The following is an 18,196-nucleotide window of genomic DNA, read 5'->3' as shown; positions in this document are numbered from 1 at the left end:
TATGTTGGATAGATATTAGTGCTGAAGATGAATTATGTTCAGAAAGTCATAGTAGTGGTGGATGCTAGAGCCCCATGCAAGTTCATTGAAAAAAGCCTCGTCTTTATTTCTTAAAGCAGTTTTAGGTTCACAGCAAAATTAACAGGGAGGTACAGAGATTTCCCATATTCCCCTTGACCCCACAAATACACAGCCTCCCCTCACTATCAGCGTCCCCTACCGGGATCGATATCATTGATGAACCTACAGTGACACATTATTATCACCCCGAGTTCCATAGTTTGCATTAAGGCTCACTCTTGGCCTTGTGTATTCTATGAGCTTGGACAAACGAATAAGGACATGTGTCCGCCTTCAGGGTATCATATACAGAGTGGTTTCACTGCCCCCAAAATATTCTGTATGATACTTTGTTAAGTTCTCTCAAGTGGGTTTTGATGGAGCGTTATCTAGATAAAGCCTAGCATGTTAGGCTAAATCCATTTTCCTCAAGGATTTCTTTACAAAAGGTATAAATTCATGAAAATGTGAATAATTCAGATTATTTATTAGCAATAGCAAATGGTTAAAAATGAACAGGTCATCGCTTTAAAAGCTCTAATGTTTTTCCTGATCTCGAAAATGGCATTTGGTTGGTGAGCCCAGTTGCATTACCCTAGTCAGATACGATGCTTCTTTCCCTCAACGTGTTCTTTCTTGAAACCGTGCAGCTATGTGCTTCAATGGAATCATTGGGTTTTTAGGTAACACCTGATCATTTAAACTGTGTTCATACATTCATGAGTGTTCACTAAAAAATTACTTCTCCCATGAAGTGATATCTGTAATTCTAATGTAAATTTTTGAGTACACAGTTGTGTAAAATATAAATTTCCCCTGCATGTACTTCCTATGTGGAGAGCAGAGCTTTCTTTCATAGCCTTTTTGTGCTAAAAGTAAGGCGGACACTTTGAGTGCGTGGACCCCCCAAGTGGAGTCTTGCACCGTCTTTCATGCATATATCACACCTATAACTGACCACCTGTTTCTAGTTTATTTTTGAAGAGGAACAAGAACTTAAAACACATGTGAAAATCGTGTCTTTTGTCCCCCAGTATTTATGGTTTTCTTGCCCCTACTCTTAATTCAAGATCAGTTTTTCATAAGCTACTCGTTGTTTTTACTCTTTCCAAAGATTATCACTTCGTTTTCAAAGAAATGAGAACTCTTTCACAGTCAGTTTTCATTAGTTTTATACCTTGTTTAGTTAGAATTGAAAAAAAGAATGAATCTGCCTAACATAAACTGGCTGTGGAGCAAACGTAGCCTACTCTTAGCATGCACACTTAGGAGACACCACAAGCCAGTGAGATGGGCATTCCTGACCAGGCTCAGCCGTCATGTTTTTCCATGGGAGTAGAGAATATTTCTCAAGCCAGTAAGGTTTTGAAACAGAAGTCAATTACTGATCCTTCGATTCTATTGTTCTACTGCAAAGGTTCTCCACTGATGGCAATTTTGCCCCAGGAGCCATTTAGCAATGTCTAGAGACATTTTATTTGTCACAAAGTGGGGGGGTGGGGGTACATACAACTGGTATCTAGTAGGTAATGGCCAACGCTGCTGCCAAGCATCCTAAATGCACAGAACAGCCTTTATGACAAAGGAATATCTGGTCCCAGATATCATTATAGTTGAGGCAGAGAAATGCTGTTCTACTGTGGGATGTAAGTGGATATATTATAATGTATGTCCAACATCTTTAAAAAAGATACAAGGGGGACTCATAATATTAAAGTACATATAATCTGGAAAGCCAAAATAAAGAGTTAAAAGATTAGAAAGAAGGAAAGATAATGTACCTTGACCCTGGGATGCTGTTATTACTATGAGCAAGCTCAAAACATAGATCTAACCCTCCAGGGCAACAAGAAGGTCAGAAGAGTTCATTAATTCATTCCTTGCAAATCGAACAAATATTTATTGAGTACTCACAAATGTTGGCCTCAAGTTACAAAACAATAAATACTAAAATAGAATTTAAAAGATGCTTGTTGCGATCGATGTTATAAAGGAAGACTAAAGGGAGGGGTGTCTCATAGCTGGGGTACCCACAGTTCTGATTCTGTCAGGAAAGAGAAATTTCTACTGCAGGCAGGGAATTCTTAGAAAAGAGGAATACATATAAAAGCAATGAAGAGTGTCACAGACAGAACTTTCAACTGTGGTTCTTGCTAAAGAAATGGAAGCTTTTTCTCAACAACTAGTTTCTGTAGCAATCAAAGCTGGAAGTTTGGTATTATCTGGTTACTGGGGCACCTGCGTGGCTCAGTCAGTTAAGCACCTGACTTGTGCTTTCAGCTCAGGTCATGATCTCGTGGGTTCTGGGATGGAGCCCCACATCTGCTTGTGATTCTCTCGCTCCCTCTCCCACTGCCCCTCCCCCTACTTGTGCTCACACTCCCTCTCTAAAATCAATCAATCAATCTTTAAAAAAGTATCTGGTTATATAGGAAAGACTATTTCTCTAGGAGCCCCGCTGAATTCACTCATTTATAAATCATTCGTTAATTTAAGGTAGTATGGCTCTATAGGAAGCAGCAAGCCCAGGACTGTCAAAGACAGTAGGAGGCGCCACGAGCCAGTGAGATGGGCATTCCTGACCAGGCTCAGCCGCCATGTTTTTCCATGGGAGTAGAGAGTATTTCTCAAGCCAGTAAGGTTTTGAAACAGAGGTCAATTACTGATCCTTCAATTCTGTTGTTCTACTGCAAAGGTTCTCCACTGATGGCAATTTTGCCCCAGGAGCCATTTAGCAAGGAGTAGGAGAGAGTTTTAGAGGCTGGGAGGGCCAGAGAAAATTCCTGGAGGAGGAAGTCCTTTATTTGGATGGTCAATATGAGTAAAAAGAATGTAAGTTTAAGGCTGAGATTCCTAATCCAGAGTACACATGGTAGTTGTAGGAGGTCCACAAACCTTCTGTAGTTGTGCACCATATTTTGGTGCCCATGTACGGGTGTCTTACTATTTTATCCTATGTAAGGGGTTTGTATCTTTCATGAGATTCTTAAAGGGACTGTATGACCTGAAGAAGATTATGTACCACTGTTCCTAAGAATTGCACCTTTACTAACGCACCTCCACTTTTATCATTAAGCCTCCGTCTCAACCTCTTACTCTTTGCTTCCTGTAATTTCCAAGAATGCATCTCTGATTGAAAAATAGGATATTGCAATTAGGGAAAAGTTTTGAAATCTGTCTCTGGTTGTTCTTATTAGTACGCTATAAAGCTTTCAATTGGTGACTTGTCTTTCATGCCTTTTGCATTATCATAGCGTGTGCTTTCAAAAATCCCACTTGGTAGGACACTATAATGAAGAAATAAAAAAAAAACAGCAATTTGTTACTGGAAGAATTGGATTTTGTGCTGTACGTGTTCTTTCATGAACCTCAGGTGACAGAGATCATCTACACAAAGACATATGCTTAAAGAAACTTGTTCCTAAATGGTTCTTGGAGAAAGAAATACAAGCATTTTGTTTAACTGGAAAATACCTATAAGGTGGTTGGGGATTTTCTTCCCTTCCCATTTTCTTTGTATATGTTGTACATTGTCAGATTTTAATGTTTTAAACAGAAAGCAGGGATAGATATTTTGCATGTGTGTAAAATATCATTGAAAGTAACCATTGAAATGTCTATGGGAATTAATGAGAAATATGGTTAGTCGATTGTAAATTTCTGGTGTGCATCCTGAATTCTGTCTCCCTCACAAAAATGCCTTGACATGTTGTGTTATGGTTTTATAAAACAAATTTTTATGATTTACCACAATAAGCTAATCATACATATTTTCTTTTTCTCCTCTAGAGAGACAACTACCGAGTTAGTGGGAAGACTACCAAGGTAAGCAGGTTGGCTTTGCTTATTCTGTGCATGATTTCTGATATACCTCAAAAGAAATACCGTATCTTCTTGGAGAGGCCTTTGTAATTTTCTCTTCATCACATTAGATTTTAAAACCTCATATTTCATGATGCAAATGCCAAAAATTGTGTATGAGTCACACATAAGAGATGTAACCAAGAAGATATGAGAGAAATGTCCATGTATGGCTTAGAGAAATCATTCTCATTTTTTAAAAGTTATATCATGCATTTGGAGATATATATATATGCTATATTCTCTGCAGGAACCATAAACATGTTGCTTCCTTTATTATATTCGTGGGAATTAGCAAAATGAATTTTATTTTTCTCCCACATATCTACTATTGTGATTGCGTCCAATGACTTACAGAGTTAGGAAAGAATTCGGAGCTTCCATGAAAGACCTTACATCATAGTTTTGGTGATAGTATAAATACTTTTGTATTTCTTATTGTCATTAAAACAAATACTTAGTACTATTATCTCACCAGGAAAAGAAATCAATATATACATTGATCCGTGTGCTTTATATATTTTTTTATATTTCATGTCACTGTATGAAATAAGATATGATTAACAGGATGTATATTATAGGCAACTAGCTATCAAAAATGATTACCACTGTTTATTATAAGAAAGAAAAAAAAAAGAAAAAAGGGAGTGACAGTATTTTAAGAGGTATTTTAGGGGGCATCATAGACAGCACCTCGCATCTTTCCTTCGTCTTAAAAGGTGCTCCGTAACCACTTATGAATGAGTGAATAGGGCAAAGGGTATTGCCTGGGAACTGCTAGAAATGAAAATGATGAGAGTCTTGAGAACAAGAAGAAGAGCCAGCAGAATGTGATAATGAACAGCACTAGGAATAGGGAGAAAGTACATATCGTCACCATCTGTTCCAGGAGATAAGCACATTTGGTTGCTTTTTTTTTATGTAGAGAAAATCTTTGCTTATAGGCTCTTGATTAATATTGCCAAAAAAAAAAATCCTGTTTACTGTGATCCAAATATTTAAATTATTCTATGTCTTAATTCTTTGGATACCATCCCAAAGAAACTTTTCAAGCGCGTGCTGGTTCACAGGGTTCGAAGCAGACGTGTGTTCTGGTGTGTGTGTCCCCACTGGGTTTGTTTTCATTGTGCTTTCGCTAGGAGAAAGTTCACAGTGAAGACCTAAGCATTTGTCATTTTCAGAGAGAGAGAGAGAGAGACTTGTGGGTCTGCCCACGTTTGCGGTGAGGAAGTTAATCCCCAAATAATGGAATGCAGAATGACTTTCAACTTTTCTAGACCCGCTGAGAAGCAGACCACCCTCATATTGTCAGATGAAACCCACATGGAGCTATCATCACGCAGATAAAAATTACTCAGATGTCTGAGAGACCCGGTGTGCACCCTGAATTCTATTAAGTAGCATGTTCTATTGTGAATACCAAAAGACAGTGCCCGTGTTCACTGCAAAGGAACTTTCACTGTAGCTGGTTTATTACTCGAGGGAGGATCCGATCCCTTCTGCAGTTTGAGGGGAGGTATTTTGGTAATGAGCCTACCTATTTTTTTTTTCCCATGGGTTGTTGCTATTCTAATGTTGCATCGTGTTGAAAACAAACACAACAACAATCCCATCGTAACTGGAGTTCGCAGTCATTGTCGCAGTCATTGTGACGCACGACAATTAGGGTGTGAGAAATGATATGTCAGTTCTCCCTCAATTATGCTTCTTCTAATGTGGTCTCGGGTATCGTTTTACTTTCTCCAGGGCAGTGTGGGACCTATCCATTGACAATTATTTCTCTTCCTCGCATTAACACGAAATAACGTTAATACGGTTGGTGACAAATCCTTCTGCTGGCGGCAAACTACTTCTTTCACTAGCACTCATTTGTTTGTAGAGTCTTGTAGAATTCAGTCTGTTCTCCAGCTTCCTGCCCTGTTGCACATTTCTCCAGTCTGTCACTGGCCAAGTGCAGATGAGCTCTGGAAAACCTTGGTGCTATTTAGAACAAGGCACCTGTGGTTATTTTGTTTGTGGGTCGGCTAATGATGACTAGAACATGACACTTTGTGTTTTTTATCCTTTGCGTCCTAAAAATGTGCTTATGCTTTGACATCTAGGAAAAGTGGAGAATTCAGGCAATTGCTAACTAGTGATATGGGGCAAGGAAGACAGTGGCGTTTGGAAACAGTTTTATGGTTTGGTTTTCATCTGCTTTGACTGTCTTGAGATTTTCTGCGAGGCCATTTACTAATATTGCACCAGGGTGGAGAATTTCAACTTTAATTGCTTTACATGGCATTAATTTCAAGTGGCTGGCCGCTGGTTGATGATATTCTGTGAAAATGTACAAATAGCGTAGCAGTGGGTTGTGTCTTGGTAGTTAAAAATGCTTTGAAGTTGAAATGTGATATGTGCATAAGGTGCTCGAACAGGTACCAGGGTTGTTTTTCGTTACTAATGATAACCTAAATGTGTTTTTGAGTTCTTGCCATTGCTGAAATTAAAGCCCGGGAATAATATGTCACCAGAAAAAAGTTAGATTATATGAGCAATGCACGCTAAGCATTGTAATTATATTATACATATTAAAACCAATGATCTCATGGGGATTAAAACAAATATTTAAACTGGCTACACGTACTATTCATGCTGTCCTCTTTGTCTGGAAGTGTCCTGGAAATGGAATGTAGGCTGCACGTTCCTGAACTGTGAAAATGATCATTTTCAGTCTCACAGGTGACTCCCCGCCTTTATTTTGCTGTAGCAAAGAACAATTTAGCATTCTGAACAGTTGGTTGTTTTTTGTTTTGTTTTGTTTCCCATGACAAGCTTGTCTTTCAAGATCCTTTTTAATGGTGAAGAGTGTTTAGGTAGGTGTTTTAATTAAATTATGGTAAAACACCCAACTATTCGAATAGAAAGGAGGCACTAAATTAGTGATGGCCAGCGGGGGTTTTAATATAAATGATGCTTAAACAGAGTTAGCCCTTGATTTTGGATAGCAGAGTAAAGGTATATGCAAGGTTTATATTAATGGAGGTTTTAGCACAATCATGTACTATTAGTGGCTATTTTTGACAAAGGGAAAGCATTTTAATTCTTTGCTGACATAGTACACTTTCCTTATATAAACTAAATATTATGGAAAATAAAGCAATGGAATAGATCTTAGTAGAAGTAGCTGAAGGGCTACAATAGTTCTTATAGCACAACAACGAGAGGTCAGGATGCTCATTGAGGATAATTAATAAACAAAGCTTGAAATAATTAAGTATGTAACTCTGAGGCCATGTTTTATGAGATTTTAGCTGTTGGAGTCAGGGGCCAAAGATGAAAGTCATGAAAGAAAAACTTGGACTTTTTTCTTATATTTTAATCCAACAACTTCATCTTTTGTCTATGCCTTCTCTGCAGTGATTATGGAATATAAATATCAAATATGAACCTCCGATTTCTAGAGCGCCAGCATATGCCATAGGATTATTAGTTGAGATCCTCTACCAAGAAGACAGAATGCTTGTTTATGTGACTATCAGAGATAAAAGTCATTATATTACAGTTTCACCTATGGAATTTTAGTCTTCAGTTGATCTTTGTTATTTGGAATTTGAACTGAACAGATTCCATGTAGTAAAAGAACAAGACTAAACTTTCTGATTGGCCATATTTCTCAGTCATGGCACTGGGTTTTAAGTTCAATGTCTTTGCCCCATGGAAGGCTTTGGTAAGTAAAAGAATCTCCTATTTCTTGTTGTCTTCAAAATGAAATGCGATCTTCTTTAGAAATTAGAAGATAAAAATGTTGGTAACACCAAAAGAAGGGCAACAAAACCAAAAATTAACAAGTGGGACCATATATCAAATTACAGAGCTTCTGCACAACGAAGGAAACATCAACAAAATGAAGAGGCAGCCTACGGAACAGGAGCAAATATTGCAAATCATACATCTGATAAGGGCTTAATATCCAACATATATAAAGAACTCACACAAATCAATAGCAAAAATACAAACAATCCAATTAGAATCTGGTCAGGGCACCTGAGTAAATGTTTTTCCAAAGTAGACTTACAGGTGATCAACAGGTACATGAAAAGGAGCTCAGCATTACTAATCATCAGGGAAATGTAAATCAGGACCACAATGAGATATCTCCTCACACCTGTTGGAATGGCTATCATCCAAAAGACCAGGGATAACAGATGTTGGGGAGCATGTGGAGGAAAGAGAAGCCTAGTGAACTGTAGGTGGGAGTATAAATTGATGTAGCCGCTGTGGAAAACAGTATGGAGTTCTCCCTAAAAAGTAAAGATCGAACTACCATGTGATCCAGCAGTCTCATTTCCGAATATAAATGAAAAAAGGATCTTGAAAAGATATCTACACTCCAATGTTCAGTATAGCTTTATTCAAAATAGGCAAGATATGGAAATAACCTAAATGTCTGTCAACAGACGAGTGGATAAAGAAGATGTGTCTACATGAACACTTACATAGATACATACATACACTAGAATATTATTCATCCCTGAGAAAGAAGGAGTTCTGCCATTTGTAACATGAATGGATACGGAGGACATTATGTTAAGTGAAATAGACCAGAGAAAGGCAAATACTGCATCGTATCCCTTATTTGCGGACTCTAAAAAAACAAAACACATGAATGAATAAATGAAACTCATAGACACAGAGTAGAAAATTGTTTTCCAGGGGCTGGGGAGTAAAGAAAGTAGGGTGGAAAAAGATTTGGGTATTTCCAAGCCAACCTCTTACTAAGTAATCTGAAACTGATGAACATTTCATGTCTTTTAATAATCCCTAAGAAAGAATAATTCCCCCAACTCTCCTGGGACCCAAACCTGGTGCAGTTGAACATTCAAAAAATCTATCATTGATTCATTAATTCAGCAAAGACACATCAAGTACTATCTGCCAAGGATAGTTGTAGGCTCTTTGGTAGAAAACAAACAACACTGTCTCTTCCCCTGAAGTAGTTTAGTCTGGTGTAGCAGGTACAGCTCATCAGAGTGCTGGGTGGAAAATGTTTAATGCCATAAGATAGATAAGACAACTTAGATAAACAAACAAAAGGCGCTAAGGGCTTTCAGCAATAAGATGAGGCACTTCTGATTGGAGGAAACAAGGAGGCATCCTACGGCATCCTGAATCAACCTGAGCATGACTTGAGAAGATGGGTCAGGATGGAGCGTGTGGTGGTAGAGAGGGCCGTGCGCTCCACACAGAGGGAAAGTCATCACAGAGGCCCAGGGATGGCATGCAGGGAACAGGAAGTGGTGCCTTACTGTTGGATAGTGTGCGGAGGTGGGAAGAGGAATTTAGGGGATGACTGGTTGAAGTGAGGGGTTTAGACACCAGTCTGAGGAACTGTTATTCTCTTTGATACTGTTCATCCAGAGAACGTTCTCAAATGTTTTTAAAGAGCAGCTTGGGCAAATTAATAGAATGGATTTGGCGGGAAAAAAGGAATTAAAATTCCCCACAGAAGACGCCATTATACTCCAAGACCTTACAATCCTCAGAACCCTCCCTGTCAGATTCACTACCTAGCGAACAATCAAAAAGAAGCCACACATCTTAGATGCCATTTCTTCTATGATGGCTTCTTTGTCATGAAAGGTTGTATGTGCTTTCTGTTAATTTCCAAAGCCCTGGGTACTAACTCCTATCCTAGCATTTGTGCCATCCGACACTGCAGTTTAATGGAAGACTTAGACACCTTCTCCACTAAGAGATCCCATTATTATTCATTATTTATCCTCAGTGCCTAGCACTGCCTGAACAAAATATTTTCATCAGTCTTTGACCATTTGAGTGAATAAAGGTTTGAATGAATGCATGAAAGTTTGAGTTAGAATCTTAGTCAGCTCTGGCTGCTATAATAAAATACCATAGCACGGACTGATGGCTTAAACAACATTTCTTTTCAAGGTTCTGGAAGCTGGGAGGTCCAAGACCAAGGGGCTGGCCAATTCAGTACTCAGTGTCTGGGTGAGGACCTGACCCAAGGTTTGCAGATGGCTGCCTTATTGTCGTATCCTCTTATGACTGAGAGGGGGGGAAAGAGAAAGCTCACTGGTGTCTCTTCTAAGGGTTCTAATCGCACATTTAGGCCCCACCTTCACGACCTCATCTAAATATAATTCCCTCCCTAAGGCCCCGCCTCCTAATTACATCACATTAGGGGTTGGGGCTTTAACACACATAGATTCGGGGATTTGGGGGGTCGTAGGAAGGGAGAAAGGAAGCACTGAAGAAGGCTTCTCCCGAGAACCAGCGGTAGACCAGATGTATGATTTCTGCCTTCTCTTACCCTACACGTGTTGCTCACTGCTTTAAACACTTGGCACCCAGAAACATTCATTTTAATGGCTGAGAAGTTACTAACCTAAATTTCACTGTTACTATGCTGTTTGGAGCCATTGCTGTTGAGTTTGTGTTAGCATAGAGCTTAGAAGGTTGGGCTTTAGACATGCTTGAGTCTTGTGTCTGCTGTTTCTTAATTGTGTGTCCTTGAGCAGGTTCGTTAATATCTGTCTCAGTTTTTCATTTGTAAATTTGGAAAAATTATGATACCTATCTCAAAGTGTCAGTGTGAGAAGATAAAGCATATAATCAGTTTAGCTCAGTGTCTGGCACACAGAAAATAATCAATACATGGTAGCTATTACCGTCGTCTGTTCAAAATGGATTTATGCTAATTATTTTCATCAACATTTGAGCACTGTCCATATCTAAGACAAGGTTCCTTTTGTATTGTAAGAAGCAGCGTAGTGAAGTGGTTTTTCACATTTGCTCTGGAGCCGAACTCCTGCCCCTGCTCAAGTCATGTTTGGCCATTTACTAGTTCTGTGATCTTGGATGAATGTCTTCCCCTCTGTGTGCCTCATGGTCTCTCTCTGTAAAATGGGGATAAGACCAATAGTCCTGAGAATGAAATGAAGTGATACTTATAAGGTGGTCAACGCAGTGTTAAATTTGTTATTTTATTATAAAGAAATTAGAGTTGCATGCGGGGTGAAATTTGAGGTGGAGAATGGAGAAGCAAGCCAGAGGCCATACGCACCTCTAAGTCATAGGTTAATTATGCAGTGGCGGAAGTTTTTGTCTTGCTACAAATGATTATGGAAATAAAGGAAACATAATAAAGCAAAATGCCCCAAACATTAAATAAAGGATTCCCTTGACCTTTCTATCCTGCATGGAAATAATGATTACCCAAAGACAGTATATATGAAGACACTGGCCATCCAACCTGGGCATCTCTTCCAGAAACATGCGTTTCATCACTTCTCTAAATTACCTAAATCAAAACATTTCATTCTTTACAGATGTATATGAGCCCGTAGTGACTGAATTAAATTGCACTTGTTTTATAATATAGAGTTCTGATGTGTAACAGACTATCAAAAGAATGATCTTTACAAGGAAAACTTTAGAATACTGTTAAGTTAGTCACTGCATGACCTATTTAAACAGCTCAGATTCTTCTTGTTGTAGACTGCATAATTAAATTTTAAATGGAACATGATAAAGAAATTATACTGGTGATCTCCAGAGATTTTGATACCCTATTTGGCTCTTTATAAGAGTATGGCAAAGGCATACTTTAAAATTTTAATAAAGGCCTGCCCTAATTTTTTTTTTTTTTACATTTTCCTTATCTGCTCTGTAACTCAAAGCTATATTATCCACAAGTGTTAACCTGAAATAAATGATCAAAATAAAAATTCTTAAAAGCACATTTATCCCAATTTGATAATTCCATTATCGGCATGCACGAGAGCTTTTGTGTATCAGTTGAATTTTTTTAAGATAAAACCTGCCGTTTCCTGAATTTGTCCCCATTGAGAACTGGGGCTTCATTCATTCTGTTTGTGGAAGCATCCCTATCTTTAGAGCTTCCAGAGCAAAGGGGTAGCAAACGTTTCCATGGAAGATGTAATTTTGTAATTAGAATTCTTATTTGCTATGTCAGAGTTCCACTTCCTGAGACTGAAGGGGAGCTACACACGCACGCACACACACACACATACGCACGCGCGCACACATGCACGCACACACACTTGCACACACACACACACACACGCACACACGCACACACACACAGCAGGCAGGAAGGTAAGCCACAGCAGAATAAGAAGAACTCCTGGCCCCAGCATTCACAGAGCTATTGCAGCCTCTTGGATAAATAATTCTGTTTCCTAATCTTCCATCATTCATTTTCTTTTGCATTTAAAGGGACATCACCAAGATACAAGGATGTGTTAAATACAATTTTCTCAGATTTACTTAATACCACTTTGTCATAGGAAGTGTACTCGCGGGGAGAAAAAGTTGTTCTCGCTTCCCTGAAGGGTTCTGGATTTGGCTGTCTGCTGAGCTTTGACAAAACACCAGGTGGGAGAGTTGCTCTCCCTGTTCAGAGCTGGCTTGGTTTTTGCATCTTCGGAAATACGAGCCTCCACTGAGGTTTGGACTTTCCAAGCTACCAGTGGTCTATAAATCAATAAAATTCACCTTTATATATACATACTTTTTTTTAAACCTCATGAACCTTTCTTTTCCAGTTAGATTTTGTAAATGTTCCTGTTATGGATTTCCCTTTTCCTTTTTTCTGGCAAAAGTACAGATTTCCTTTTGGGTCCAAACCACTCAAGCATCCTCTGTTGTTTCCATTTTTCAAATAAGCAACATTAAACTCACATAACACTATATAAAACCAAACTGGAGCAGTGACACAAGCCAACAGAGAAAATAAATTCACCATTTAGCCAGACCATTCATCCTTAACTCTCTCCTTTTCATGCTTTTTTTAGGGGAAGAGAGATGTAACTTTAAAGAGTAATGCTGAGCTACAGAAGGAATTCTAAAGAGAATCCCTTGGGGAACCCCATGGGAAGCATGAATACTGGAACTTCTACTTTACCACCAGAATACAATATTCGAGACCCTTCCTCACCCAGATTCAGACCGATGGAACTAGCATCTACAAGACTGACATCCGATGGCTCATAATTCATTAGAGCGCACCAAGTTCCCCCTCCACAGTAAAGGGACTTCATCCCCAAATTAGGCTTTACATGAAATTAGGTTTCTGTGGATAGTTCGCCATTAAAAAAAAATATTTAATGAATAATGAAGATGATTATTGACATAAAAAATAGTGAAATTTTAAAATGCCCCTGTTGGTACTAACAATATCATTATTGCTAGCTGCATCATTGATTCACCCCTATGAACAAGGAAATACGTAAGGCCCTATGGAGGTTGCAAGGTACTATGATCCCTGCCTTTAAGAACCAGAAGACTTGAAAGGTGGAAATGTGAATCCTAGTAGGAGAAAGAATACTCTTCCCCAGATCCTTAGTTCCGAGTGGAGTCTGTCCCGTGAGAAGTCAGGAACATTTTTATTGAATACCATAAGTGTTATGTAAATTGACCAAATATTTAAGTTCAGAAGGGAGACATGCCATTTTTTTGTATGACAGTCGAAAAATATCATGATGGAGGGTGTAGATCTTCTGGGAAAAGAAACAGCAGTAACAAAGCAAAGAATAAGAAATAGGAAGTGTCCCGAAACGGAGATTGGGCCGGCTGCTTTCAGCCTGACGGTTTGTTGAGAAAATAGTAAAATAGGGGATTAGAGAAGCAGGTGGAAGCCAGCTTGCAAGCTTTAAAATGATGGGAAGAATTTTGCTTTTGGTTTGCTTTGTTTTCAGTCGGCATTTGTGCACGATGAGTATATGTTTCAGAATGTGTTCGTAAGGTGACCTGATGGTGTCCTGCAAAATGTTATTTCAATGGGAGGAGCTCCAACAGCCTGTGAGCTCCCCAAGGACGAAGACCACGTCCATGTTGCTCATCTTTTTATCCTTGAACCCCTAAGACAGTGCCCACAGCACATAGTAGGGGCTCAGATAGGCGCCAAATGAGTTAATGAGTAAATGGGCATTTTCTAAATCGCTCTAATCAGGATAATAAATGTATGAACTAGACTGGTCTCCACAGAAAGAAAAAAGCAACAGTTGATTACAGAAAATATTGGGGAAAACACATCAATGTGACTTGCTTAAACCCAGGCAGTGAAGGAGAGAGCAGTCCAAACAATGATCAGGTTTCCAGGTTGGGAATGTCCTGGTATCACCCACAAAACCCAGGGAGGTCTGGAGTTAGTGTTTGCTCGGAAATGCGGGGTTACAAAGAGGGTTGTTTTCTGTTGAGTTTGAGATCAGGCCAGATATCCAGAGGAACGTTTCTGGTGGCCTCGGGAGCTGTTTGCAAGAAAGTTTCATTGTCACTGCGTATACACAAAGGGGATTTGCCATTGTCTTTCACAGTGGGGTGCCCCTTGCCAAGTGAGGCAAGATTCAAGTTTGACAGGGAGTCCTCGAGGACAAGTAATGTCGAGGCAGAGAGTGTAATACTGAATGGTTTCTAGTTCATTCTGGCAAGTTCTCAGGGGAATAAAGCGAAAAGTTTTCTGGGGTGCCTTACATATTCAACTACGCTTTCTTTTTAAACACCCACCTTATGTGCCATCTTGTTCCTAACATTCACCGCAAAAATCGGGTACGTGACACTGTTCAGGGGGTTCTGTTGGCGACAGAACGGTGCATGCCTCCTGTTCTCGTTTGGCCTTGGCCTGGTACTGCTTGGCTAATTACATCCTGACTGGAGTTTTATCTTTTCTGGGTTCTTGCCTGACGCTCTGGCAGCTGACAGGGTTCAGTTGAGAAAGTCTGATCCAAGTTCAACGTCCATGATGCAAGAGTTTCTCTTGAATATCACGGTGATTTGAAACCCAAAAGTAGCGCAATGTTTTTGCTGCTAATTTTGTAAGCTCGCCGTGGCGTCGCCTAAATATTATACATTACCGTTTCCTGTAAAAGAGCAGAGATTCGTTTGGAGATGCCTCCGGACAACTTTTGGTATAGCAGTGAAGGGGAAATCGGTCCCAAAGAGGCTACCTGGTAGTGTACAGCCCAAGGGCTGTTGAGTCATGTAGATTTTAAATTTTGCTTGTCAGTGTGTACACCCATTCATACATCATACGGGGATGCTTGTGTCGACTGAAAAACGATGTTCCTGTTCTAGCTACAGTAAAGGACAGGGCAGTAGTCCCCTTCTCTGTGGTGTCACTTTCCATGGATTTAGGTCAACCACACCCAGAAGCAGATAAGCTTCCTTTTGGCCAAGAAGGGGGATCATAACTTCACGCTGTCAAAATGCCTACGTCATTCACCTGTCTTCAGATCATCAGACGGGTGTCTTATCATCTCACGGCATTGCACAGAGTTAGGGGGAGTACAGTGCAATACAATATGTGGAGAGACCACATCCACGTAACTTGTATTACCATGTCTTGTTACGGTTATTCTATTTTGTTGTTAGTTACTATTGTTCATCTCTTTCTGTGCCCGATGTGTGAATTGAACTTCATCATAGGTGTGTTTGTATGGGAAAAAAAACACAGGGTATATGGGGTTGAGACTAGCCAAGGATTCAGGCATCCACTGGGGTGACTGCATTACTTTAGAATTGGGAAGTGAGACCCCGTAAAAGAACCGAGGTCTGGAGTGCACGATGACGTCAGCGTGGGCACCATGACTTCTCAGCCCAGTGACCGCAGACAGTGCTGCCATACTTCACTTCACTCTTCTCTCTTCCTCTCCACCTCTGGCTGGATTCTCTCCCTTCTCTGATGCATGTGTGCAGCGTACTTGACTTCCAGAGAGCAGAAAGAAGCAGTAAGACCTTTAGAAGAATTAAGGGTGAAGAAATGTTTTCTCTCACTCAATACAAAAATAAACTCGCCACAAATAAATGTTTTTCCTTAAAAAAAAAATAAAAAGTTACTCAGTGGAACAATAATCCCATTTTAATGTAGAAATTGCCCAGAGATCAGAAAGTAATCTGCACAAGAATTGTGAAAATGTCCTTGTGTTGCGTGAACGGTCTCCTCCCCCGACCCCCGCACTGTATCTCCCAACTTGTTGCTTTTCTGTCTGTTGAATGATAGGAGTTGAGAGCTAGATGGAGTTACTCTGTGTCATCTCCTTGTTCAACAGATGAATAGAGCTTCAGAGAGTCCAAAGGAAGTCCTCATGACCACACAATTTGGGTTTGCTGGACAAGCTGATATTTGCTTAGTGTGGATGGACTCCAGGTATCACTAAGGCTTGTTCGGGGGGCCATAGACTGAGAAACCCCTTGACTTTCTGGTTTTTCTGGACCTCCCCCCACCGCCACACTTCTCTGGTAACTTCTGGCCCGTTCCCCTCCTAGACCCTGGGGACAAAAACTTCATTTTCAGTGTTTCCATTTATACCTTGTTATGTCATGTTGTACAACAGTGTTTCTCCAATTTGAGTGCACATGTAAATCACCCGAGGGTTTCACTGAAATGCATATTCTGATCCAGTTGGCTTGTGGTGAGACCTGACCTTTTGCATTTCTAGCAAGTTCCCACGGGAGTTCTAAGGATTCCGGTCGAAGACCACCGTGTCAGCAGCAAGGGACCATGGACCCGCCAGCCACATCTTGTTTAAAACAAGCAATAGTCACTTACCAATTCTAATCCAAGCCTTCAAGAAAGGATGCTTTTAATCATACTGTTCTACCTTATCTGTGGTTGGCTTGTCACTATTTACTTTTTGAGAAGACACTACAAAGCGTTTTGGAAACTGCCACTGCAGGAGTAATTTCTTTTCAAACTCTGAGTAATAAAACCACTGAAGAACTCTGAGTAATAAAACCACTGTAGAAGCCTGCAGATTGAAAAGAATGAAATAAAGGTGGTGTTCTATTATCAAGCCTGTATGGGTTTAGGATACAGTATCAATCAAGATCTGACTTTCAATTCTGAGTTTATGACAAGTAAGCTATCATCAGAGGAGAGACCAGAAGTTTGCTATTAGAAAGTTTTTATTTTGCAAATATGAAGTTTTATTTATGTCAAGTAATTGAGTTCCCATTCTGTACAGGGACTGTAGACATATAAGTCTAGGTGGCATGGCAGCATGAAAATATATATCTATATTCAGCAATCAGTTTCACCACTGTCGTCAATTCATGGGCTGTGGAGCTGATTTCTGGAAACTGACATTTATAGACTATGCAGATGTTAAAATTGTCTTTGGTTTATTCATTCCATATGAAGCTGAAAAGTATTAGAGAAATAATATTGCTTCTCTCTTTCTCCTTCTATTTCCTATTCATCCTGTCCCCTTTACTGAAGTAAACTGAGGTGTCTTGAATATAGCGATCTAATTTGCAATGACTCAAGAGGAAGGAGAGAGACAGGTAACACTGAATATTCAGAATTCAGGAATGAAAAATAATCGCTTTAGTGAAAAGCCAGCTGTTCTTTGTTTTCTAATAGGCATGTGACGTTGATTAAAAAAAAAAAATAGCATTCGAGTAAAGTTTACCAAGAAGAATTGGTTTGGTTCAGGGTCTAATGCTGTTTTGCAGAATAGGAAATGTTTTTTTTAGCTTTCACAAAAAGTTGAGTAGTACAGCCATTCCAAAAACCCAAATGCCAAAGGATTATCTTTAAGTTTAGAGAATGAAAAATGCCAGTCACATGGTAATTCTTTCAGAGAATATGCCTGTGTTTTCTGTGTCCTTCAAATTTCACTTGAATGAATACTTTATGGATTTTCACAACACTTAGGGATATGTTAAAAATACCATTGCAAACCTACCAGGCAGCTTAACTGTAGAGGATTCTGAATTTGAATTAGTTTAGCATTCTGCTATTTTCCTACTTGGGGAAAAAAAAAAAAAAATAGGAGTGTTGTGGCAATTTGGTAACTTTTCTGTGTCCCCCCCCCCCCCCGCCGATGAGTTGGTCCGGTCAAAGAGTTTCCCCCAAAACTAATCCTGAGTCAAAGATCGGAGTGGGAAAGTGATGCTGGAAGGGAGGACCGCCAGTAAACATACGCTCATGAGTGGGGTACTGCCCAGGTAACGGGGACCCCAGCACACCGGGCACCCTGGGGACACTGTCCTACTGAGAGGTAAGCCAGCTGGGCTATCTCCCATAATGGCTTATCCTTCAGTGGTCGATGATCCTCTGAGAGCCTCACTCTTGGGCACTTCCTCTTCCCCATGCTCGGGCCAAACACTCCAAAGTCCAGGAAAATAGCTCTTTTACTCCCTGAAAGACAGAAAGAGGCAGAAATTCACAGGCTTCTGGGGAAAGGATCTGCAGGGGACCCACCAGGCAAACGCAGGGCATTAAAGCAGGGCATGGGCAGTATCTTAT

At 39.9% G+C, this 18,196-nt stretch overlaps 1 protein-coding gene across 1 annotated transcript in view; it reads left to right on the top strand.

Moving 5' to 3' along the window:
* CELF2 (CUGBP Elav-like family member 2) overlaps window positions 1-18,196 on the top strand; it is a 510,120-nt gene that overhangs the window by 112,473 nt on the left and 379,451 nt on the right. The window contains exon 2 of the mRNA XM_045087392.1: window positions 3,850-3,885. The gene's annotated coding sequence lies outside the window, so the exon portion shown is untranslated. The remainder of the gene's footprint in view (window positions 1-3,849; window positions 3,886-18,196) is intronic.

The sequence above is a fragment of the Mustela putorius genome, unplaced genomic scaffold, assembly GCF_011764305.1.
Source record: "Mustela putorius furo isolate JIRA1106 unplaced genomic scaffold, ASM1176430v1.1 tig00001130_pilon_pilon_pilon, whole genome shotgun sequence".
Taxonomy (NCBI): Eukaryota; Metazoa; Chordata; class Mammalia; order Carnivora; family Mustelidae; genus Mustela; species Mustela putorius.
This window is presented reverse-complemented; position numbering and strand designations above follow the sequence as displayed.